The following is a 7845-nucleotide window of genomic DNA, read 5'->3' on the forward strand; positions in this document are numbered from 1 at the left end:
GGTATTGGAATGAATGCCGGAGGCATGCGCGCGCAGATCAAGCCCGCATATGAATCGAGCGGAATTTGGTACACACTTGAGCCCACCCAACGTCTTAGCAGTTACCGATAAAGCATACAGATGGCACTATTAATGATACGCGCGAGAGAACAAGAAAACCCGCGACACTCAACCATTTTGTTTGGGTTTTTTTGCTTCTGCATTTCTCGCCTGCTCGTCTTTAACTTTATGTTCTCTTGAATGAGATAATGAAACAAAGTTCCGTTGGTGGAAATGGCGAAAGCCAAACTATGAAGAAAAAATATCAGAAAATCATCGAGATAAAGTTCGGATCGCCCGTCACGATGATCGCCAGGGACGAATGGCAGACTATTTTGGACGGCAGCAAGATGACCCTATATCTGACAAGGTTAGCTAACCAGACCAGACGTTAGATTCTAACGAACTTGTCTGACTTTTTTTGTCTGACTTTTACTAACTTAGAAATAAAATATTATTAGAAGAACATTATCATCAGAGGGTCTACCATTGGCAATTTATAATAGTCATAATTGACATTAACATTGACTTTAGGCATATTAAAGTTTGGTACTGGATTTATCTAGATCTGTTACTATTAATAAGATGTAATTGACACGAAATGTGGTGAATCATTCATATTATATATATACACACAGGGCCGGAGTGGGCCCTGTTTTCAGTCCGGGAGTTTAATTCACATTCAGGCCACTTTGAAATGGAGGAGGAATTTGAGTACATTAAAAAAGATAAAACAAATAACTGTTCTTTCACAATGCTTTTTATTTGGTTTAAATTCAGGTGGTGACAATGTATGTTGTTCGTCGTTCTCTGCATTACTTTAGGGTTAATAAAACTTCCATTACGCGGTAGTTTAATGACCACAAACGTAATGCAGAGACCGACGAACGATTTCATCTAGTATGAGACGGGGCTCCACTTAAAATTGGATGGTGTGTGGCTGCGTGTCTAATCCGCATATACATTTATCTGCGTCACCAACATGTCCCAAAATTCCTTAGTGAAAATATTTGAAAACACATCCAAAGGACATGCATCCAGTGGCGGTTCTAGACCAAAATTACTAGGGGGGCCGAGGTGGGGCCAGTGTTTTTTCAGGGGGGCACATATGAGCAAAACATGGCAATATTTAAGCGTTCAAAATGTTTTGTTTTGTTTATTTAAAACCAAAACAAAATACATTGAGCATAAATACAATGAGAAACATTCTGTCTCAATAGCCTAAACATAAATTGTGCTCAGTAAATCTTAAAACCATGTTTCTCTTTTTTGTAAAATAAGATTTCTATTTTTGCATACAATGAACCTTTTCTTCAGACATGGCTGCACTGGAGTGTTGTCCAAGCACTTGCTGATATCTGGAGAAAGATGAATACAGTAAATATGAGAGTGCGACTGAGAACATTTATTTATCATTATTTATTTATTAATTTATTATTATATCTATTATTTGTATTTTATATTTATTAATTATTATTCAGACTTCACACTTTCAGGGTAGGCTATATGAATTGTAGGTCGACACTGCTCTCACACACACACACACACACACACACACATTTGTTCAACATCACAAACCTGATGGTGCTGTACTTGATATGCTTGGTGAATCTGGTTGTCCCAATGACTCGTTGGGTTGTCCCTCATTCTGTCCCTCAATCTGATCCTGAATGTCTTCATCCTCACTCTCAGATTGCCTTTCAGATGCCTCACTTTCCACCTCTCCAACCACCACCTCTGGCTCTCTCTCCACCTCTGGCTCTCTCTCCTCTTTCATAATCTTCATCTTCCTTACTCTCTCTATGTTGCTTTTTGCCAACAGGGGCAAAAAAGGACATAATGTCCTTCTTGCTCCTTTCCATGATGATAGCCTACAGTAGGTCTATACTAAAAAGTAAACGGAGAGGAATGTAGCCTCTACATATCACAAGGCCATTCAAGTTTTACAAGAAGGTTAAACACTGTCGGTTATTTTACCCATTTCCCAAAAATATTAAGTTACGCTACTTATTGCTGTGCAACGCACTTTTAAGAAAGCGCAATAAAACGGATTTATTATTGTAGTGAACAACAACAGTAAAACACGGATATGTGCAAACACTGACGTTACGAAATTGAATAATTTTCCTTACCTTCGCCTCTTTGCAGTAGGTAGCCTAGTCCTTGCAGGCTGCAGCTGTTATCTCTCACGTCCGAAGTTTACAATTCGCGCTGCTGCGGGTCTTTCTGCTGCAGGTAACAGTGTGCGTGTAGCGCTTTAAGGAGTCCGTGTAGAACACTCCGTCATGTCAGTTCCGATCTTCGAGCCAGCGCACGTCAAAATTAATAAATCTTGTTACCTGTTCAGCACAGGGGCCACAACAGGGGCCAGGAGCAATTTTACAGGGGCACTGGCCCCCCCTGGCCCCCGTTTAAAACCGCCTATGCATGCATCTTCAGAAATCGGCATCTTCGGCCCGGGTGTGAACTTTTACGTCGGGGGCGAAATCCAGCTGACTGCCACTCCAAATAGCAAAGCAGCGAGTATGGCTGATTGTTTCGCGTTATTTAAGACGAATTACACAACACATTTTTAGTCACATAGTCTTAAAATAACGAAAGCACCCATCTCGCGTGCATTTGAACCAATGCTTGTGCATTACATGCCGCATACGCCTCGAAAATAATGGCAAATCAACAATGCTGGGTACTCAGCAACCGGCAGATAAAGCGTGAGGGCGCATTAGGCAACTCAAACATGGTTAAATGAAATGTAGGCTAAAGCAAGTGTTCGATTCTGCTTAGAATATTGGCATACGCATACACCTCTTCTAAGTTATATATTTAACAACAATTATTTAACATCAAATATGACTTCTAGGCCTATGTGTTCATAACCACAATGTGCGCACGCCTGTGGAAATGCATGGTGTGACAGCGAGATGAAATAGGCTGGATGAGGAAATAACGCGCAACAGCACATTTGGGACCTGTTCATCTAAAATTGTTAATAACTGGGATGTAAAGCAATGTCCGGTTCTTCTTAGAATTAAGACATACACCACATCTATACCGTGTAAATTGCGAGATTTCACATGACATCAAAAAGCTGAATTGACATCGCAAACTATCGACACATTATAGGCCTAGCATAGACTGATAAAATCGACAAACAGGGTTATCATACTCCATATCTTTCATAACCTACCAGCTGGTCTTGAGAACATATCTGTCAATTTGGCACATTTTGCTGCCACCTCCTTCCTTTTTTTAAGCTTCGCCCTTTCGGTTCCACCTGGCCTCTTTCTGCCCTCCATCACTGACGCGCGCTGTTTCGCGCCAATGTTGTTTAAGTTCCCCGCAATACAGAGGAGGAGTCTTGGACCAAACCAACTGCAGTAGAGGAGAGGGGAGAATTTCCTTATTTGGTAGCGCCTATTTAATCTGCTGCGATGCTGTCGGCGTCTGGGCTGCCATGTGAAAATGCAGAGTGCAGTTGAATTGATGATTAATGCAAGAATAAGATCAGTGACCAAAATTAGTGAAAATTATTTTCCCCATGCTCCAAACAGGCCACCATTGATGGTTTGGGCCGGGGATGGTCCCGGCTAAATATAGGGCCACCCCGGCATTGTATACACACATTTTATATATATATATATGCTCAAGGGCACTTCAGCTCAACGCCACCCCATGTTAACCCAACTACATGTCTTTGAACTGTGGGGTTAACCAGAGCTGACACAGGGAGAACACGCAAACTCCACACAGAAAGGCCCCCACCAGCCGCTGGGCTCAAACCCAGAACCTTCTTGCTATGAGGTGACAGTGCGAACCACTCCATCCCCCTACTGCACAAGTTAATAAATTGTTAAAGTCTCCCCGTCGGGGAATCGAACCCCGGTCTTCCGCGTGACAAGCGGAGATACTGTCCACTATACTAACGAGGATGACGCAACAGCCCTCATTTATCAATATAGAAACCAGCGCAGATCAAAGTGTAGAAATCATCGTATGACAGGGTTCACGTTTCATGAAACGTTTGTTTGTTGCCAATCACAGCGTAAGAATGATTGGGCATTGATAAATGTGGTGGGTGAAAACCATTGTCATTTAAATATCACAATCCTAAATATTATCGGTTTAGAGGCTCCTTGACTTTACGACATGAAGAACAGAAGGGCAATAATATAACAACAACCAATCAGAATTCAGATACAACAACCAATCAGAATTCAGATACATTCTGTTGCTGAGTAAAATTGTAACCTTTCAACGTATCAAAAAAGTTCTCGAGCGCTCGTGCTGTTTTACCGTTAGACCAATCACATCTCAGCTTAAACTCGCATTCTAAACTAGTTGCAGCTCCCCCAGAAGAGAGCGCCTCCCCCTGCAGCCTCATGGAACGCAGGGTTTAAGGCTCCGGATGGGTTTCACTGCCGTTTATGAGGGAAAGGAACATACACCCTCCCGACAGCCAATAAAACACATTTGCGAATTGGTAGAATGAGTTAATCATCACATGCAGGATTTGCAATTTATCAAATGAATTTATTATTATTATTATTATTATTAATTAATTAATTAATTAATTAATTAATTACTACAGTTCTAAACTTCAAATTTTAAAAGTCTGGGCTTTGGAGAGATGATGGATCTCTTTTGGTGGAACACAACGGAGCAGAATATTGTGACCCCCAAGTCGATGTCTCTCTTCAAAAGGATCCAGCTGTTGGGGGCGGAGTCTAGCTGTGTTTACCTTCCTGGAGTTTAATATTTGGAAGTGGTTTATTTAAAGCTGTTCAGTGCAGTAAGTTATCGCTTCTCGGCCTTTTGGCTAAGATCAAGTGTAGTATCTGTTCTTATCAGTTTAATATCTGATATGTTCTCTAGATGAGAACGTTATATTAAACAGATGTTTAGAACAGAGAGCTGGAATAAGGGCTTGCTCTTTCTGCTCCATGCATCAACCTGGTATTGTAGTACTTCCAGGAATGGTGCTCTTACTTAAAAAAAAAAAAAAAAAGACAAACTGCCTTTTTTTTATTTTTCAGAAAGTTAAATTTACGTTCTCTAAATAAGAGTAATAAATGCATGTTTAAAAGTATACAGTTAGAATTGGGGTTTGCTTCTTTTATTCTATGTGTCTGTGTAACATTATAGTAGTTCTAGAATTAGTTATTTTGTTTAAAAAGGAAATATATCTATATTTTTTTTGCTTGATCTGGTCTGATTCTTCCCCCCATTTTTTGGTTTTCTCCCTGCTTAACAAGCAACTGGACTGTGAGTCTGCAGTAATTCTTTCTTTTACTTTTTCATGAGAGAGATCACACAACACCACCTAGCTTCTTTTTTTTATTTACTTATTGGCTTATTTCTTTCTCTGCCTATTTGCAATGGCTAAGAAAGCTGTAAAGGTGCAAGAGATTGGCCCAGGCCACCTGACCCTATTGACCCTTCCCACTCACGTGACCTTTGTAAACGCGACCGCCATTTTGGACATGAAGAAATAACAGTTTATGGCACAGACCCTTTCGGTTCTCGCTCATCTAGCTGCTACAATGACTGCTTAGACTGCAACAATAATACCTAACACACATTTAAGTATCCGTCATAAAGACGTGAAACTCGTCGAGTGACGAGTGTGTTCATTGATCAGCTAACACAATCTAAAAGTAGACATACCATCACACTGCCCTGGCGCTGTGTACAGTTTCCCTTCTATGGTTTGTGCACTCACTATTTGCCATTACTTTCTCCAACCCAGTGTTCGAACTATGCCGATATTTTCGGGGGGTCTAAATGTACCACTTCCAAATATTAAAATCTATAAAACACCCCTGCCTGCCTGCCCTCTCCGGATGCCCATAGCGAGTATGTGTGTGTGTGTGTCCTCTCCTCTCCTCCCTCCTTTAGAGCCCTGAAAACCCACTAGAAGCCATCATTTTAGGGTGTATTTTTCAAAATGTTCTTCCCGGGGCTGCATGTCCCCGGACCCCTCTAGCAGGCCTCAGTTACTGCTTACTATTAATATTGTTTTTATATCATAAAACACCCCTGCCTGCCTGCCCTCCCCGGAGGCCCATAGCTAGTATGTGTGTGTGTGTGTGTGTCCTCTCCTCTCAATAAATAAATCCCATAGCTAGTGTGTGTTTTTGTGTGCAATCCCATAATATCCATGACACTCCCCAAGCAGCAGAAATAAGATTCATTTGCATATGATGTGATATTTCTGCTCTTTTCTGCTATTTTTTTGCATGGAGAGGCGAACACTGACTGATCAGCACTGGTGCTGCTGAATGGCCCCGCTCAACCCTGAAAATTTTAAAAATTGTTTACAAATCAGCAGTTGCCCCGATTTGGGGAAAAAAAGGGGTCTGTAAGATCGGAGGAGGCCACTGATGACTGTGGGTATGTTTTTTTAACCCAGGCACGGGAATTATTCCGGCTTTTTTTCGTTGGATTGTATTGGGTCACGTTGAGAGGCAGTCTTGGATCAATGTGAGTCCTGCACGGATTTATGTGAGCTTGGTGTCGTTCTGTTCGTCTCGACCTTATGCATAAACCCCCCTACTTTTCCACACTGAAAAAGGCGCCATTTGGCGTTTACAGCTCGTACCATATCACAGTGCTGCAGCACCGAAGCTGAATAAAAAGGGTTTTCCCGGGAAAAAAATTTTCTAACAAAACTTTTATCGTCATCGCGTTGGGCTCGAAAAGTTATGCCAAGATATCAAAAAAAATTTTCAGGAGAAAAACCGGGTCAACCTGTTGAGCTTTTCACAGCTGCTGAAGATTGGAGCCACAGCAGAACCTTGAAGCCGCTCCTCAAAACAACCCACAGAAACTGTTGTAACGTCACTCACAACTTTACTTCCTAGATGCAGTTAGCTTCTGTTTACTATTTGCCTCACACAAAATGGACACACATTTTAAATAATGTGGTGTGTCAGTTGTAGAGTGGGCTGTGGCCTGTACATTCTGGCTACTTTCTCATCTGAGTTAACAAAAACACTGGTCATCTTGTGACCGTTGATTGACCCAGATTCTCCTAAAAACAGAACTTATGCCATGATGTCATTATTACAAATAAAAGCAATAGTAGAGTATGTAGGTTCAATACTCCAAAGTACAGACAATGGCATTAAAAATAAACATTAGTTATTTCCTGGCAGACTGTAAAATGTGAAAACGGTTTAGGAATGGCATAGATATACATGTTATGTGATTTAGGCTTAATGTTAAAGGTTTTCTGTTCATGTCACAAGAGGGCGCAACAGCACACAGGTGTTGTTGCAGGTGTAGCCTAAGTACATGTATGTGCAATATGATCGACTTGACTTGCGGTAGCCTAGTATCTGGTGTGGGCAATGTCTTTGATTTTCACCAGTGCGAGCTCAACTATTGTGACGAGCACTTGTTTGTTCTCAATAAATAAGCCGCCAACATGGCTAAAGAAGAACACCTTCTCCATCTCTCTGTTCTTCTGAATGCACCGTGATGACTGTACATGCTGTGGTAAACCTCAACAAAGGCCAGTAGCATATCCCTTTTTGTTTATGTTCCATTTGAGCTTCAGTTTGGGTGTGGGTTTGATTCAGTGCTTGTGTAACAATAACGTGGAGAAATATTTCATTATTAGAAGTCTGGTTAGATTTTTCTTCGCTTTTTGAAAGAAAAACACAAACTACTTCAACCCCAGCGACCTAGCCTAGCCTACGAGGAATGTCAGATGGGGGGTTTCCAGTCAAAGAAAGAAGATGGCGTGCCGACTCTTTCTTAGCTAGTTGCCTAGATAAGTTAAGTGTGTGACCCGCAGTGAAACGC

The 7845-nt window shown here is 41.4% G+C and overlaps 2 non-coding genes across 2 annotated transcripts; one reads left to right on the forward strand and one right to left on the reverse strand.

Moving 5' to 3' along the window:
* Positions 1-3896: 3896 nt before the first annotated feature.
* Positions 3897-3968, reverse strand: trnad-guc (transfer RNA aspartic acid (anticodon GUC)). Its single transcript has one exon. It is a non-coding gene; the product is annotated as a tRNA-Asp (tRNA).
* Positions 3969-4835: 867 nt separating this feature from the next.
* LOC132897083 (U2 spliceosomal RNA) lies at positions 4836-5026 on the forward strand. Its single transcript, XR_009656236.1, has one exon. It is a non-coding gene; the product is annotated as a U2 spliceosomal RNA (small nuclear RNA).
* Positions 5027-7845: the final 2819 nt, after the last annotated feature.

The sequence above is a fragment of the Neoarius graeffei genome, chromosome 1 (genome assembly GCF_027579695.1).
Source record: "Neoarius graeffei isolate fNeoGra1 chromosome 1, fNeoGra1.pri, whole genome shotgun sequence".
Taxonomy (NCBI): Eukaryota; Metazoa; Chordata; class Actinopteri; order Siluriformes; family Ariidae; genus Neoarius; species Neoarius graeffei.